This window comes from Otolemur garnettii, unplaced genomic scaffold (assembly GCF_000181295.1).
Source record: "Otolemur garnettii isolate 467f Iridium unplaced genomic scaffold, OtoGar3 scaffold00044, whole genome shotgun sequence".
Taxonomy (NCBI): Eukaryota; Metazoa; Chordata; class Mammalia; order Primates; family Galagidae; genus Otolemur; species Otolemur garnettii.
Window position 1 is genome coordinate 11,185,791 of NW_003852439.1, and position 1,913 is coordinate 11,187,703.

At 43.5% G+C, this 1,913-nt stretch overlaps 1 protein-coding gene across 3 annotated transcripts in view; it reads right to left on the minus strand.

The window, feature by feature from the left end:
- The window catches only part of ANKS3 (ankyrin repeat and sterile alpha motif domain containing 3), a 37,635-nt gene that overhangs the window by 34,725 nt on the left and 997 nt on the right, over positions 1 to 1,913 (minus strand). The gene's annotated exons all lie outside the window — the stretch shown is intronic.

Consider the following 1,913-nt stretch of genomic DNA (forward strand, 5'->3'; position numbering starts at 1 on the left):
GATTCGAACCTGCCACCTTAGGTGTATGTGGCTGGCACCTTAGCTGCTTGAGCCACAGGCGCCAAGCCACAAGAATGAATTTCAAATGTATTATGCTAAATGGAAGCAGCCACTCAAAAGGCTGCCTACTGCATAACTTCCTTTATGACATTCCAAAAAAGGCAAATCTATTTTTATTTAATTAATTTTTTTTTTTTTGGCCGGGGCTGGGTTTGAACCCACCACCTCCGGCATATGGGGCCAGTGCCCTACCCCTTTGAGCCAAAGGTGCTGCCCCAGAAAAAGCAAATCTAAAAGGCTGGAGGCCAGATCAACAGTACCCAGGGTTAGGGGCAGAGGCCAAAGGCCCAGAAGAGAGAATTTGGGGGGTGATGAACCTGTTCTGCATCTTGACTATGGTGGTAGATATGTGACTGTACACATTTATCAAAACCCAAAGACCTGAACACCAAAATGAATTTCAGTGTATATAAATGTCAAATATAAACTGAATTTTTTTTTAAAACAATGGAAAAAACCTTCAACACAGAAACTAGGATGTGGTTGGTGGTATTCAGCAAATGTCAACTGAACAGCAATCTATCCATGCATTCTTTGAAAGTGGGAAAGATGGGGTACAAGTGAATCTTTCTAAGAGTAGAATGTGAACGTTTTAAAACAATAACTGAGAAAATGACATGAAGGCTGTGTTGACCCGTTGGATGGAAGTATTTCGGATTGCATGTGAAAACCCCACACTGTACCCCAGAAGTGCATTAATGTACATAGTTACCATTCAATAAAAAAAAAAGGAAAAAAAAAGAAAGTGGGAAAGATGAGGGAGGAAGCAGGATAGGCTAGTAAACTGGTCAGGTGACATTTTCCTTGCGATGAGAAAACACTGGTAATGGCATACCAGGAATCCACCCAAATCAAGTGATTAGCTTCATAGGAGTGACAAGAAACAAGTGTAGTGGGCAGCATCTGTGGCTCAAAGTAGGGCACTGGCCCCATATGCCTGAGGCAATGGGTCCAAACGTGGCTCCAAAGAAAGAAACAAGTGTAGAAAAGGGAGCAAAGGAGAAAATAAAGAAGGCCTTGTCATGTTCCAGGTAGTTCATAGATGCCATCAGACCCTCAAGTTTGTACTAAGGATGCTGCCAACCCCTAAGTGACAGCCAAGATGGCCAAACAAGCTACAGATGTGAGGGACAAAGACTTGCAGGCCTTTGGTAAATGTGTGCATGGGTGTGACAGACAACCACACAGTAATATTTGCATGTAAAGGTCTGCTTCTCAGAACCACCTCCTCTTTAGCTGGCAAAGCCTGAGATCATACAGGCTTCCCCAAACAGTCCTGGCTAGCCAAGTCAGGATAAGAATCTACATAAGCTGAATGCCAGCACAGTGTCCCTTCCAATTCACCCCTCAAGCCTTCCTTGAGCACGTCTCTTCTGTTCCCAAGGCCTCCTCCAGGATAGGGCCCATGTTCTCTATTTATTGGGCACTCACACTTCTGACATCCCCAGAGCTCTGAGGAACAATCAGAACCAGATCCAGCCTCCAGGAACCTATGGAGGGAGAACTTCAATTTTCTTTATCACCCTGCCACTAGAAAAACACTCCTCAATGATGGAAAATACATCAGGAAAATGACCATTCTATTCATGAATGTATCTGTATACATGTAGAAAGTTTCTTTTACATTTTCACTTCAGAACTTATCTTCAAGAAACAGCACTGGGGATGAGATCTTCTAATTTTCACTCTACCTTTTATTCCCATCCATTTTGTTATTTATTTTTTATTTTTTGAGACAAAGCCTCAAGCTGTGGCCCTGGGTAGAGTGCTGTAGCATCACAGCTCACAGCAACTTCCAACTCCTGGGCTTAAGCGATTCTCCTGCCTCCGCCTCCCAAGTAGCTGGGACTACA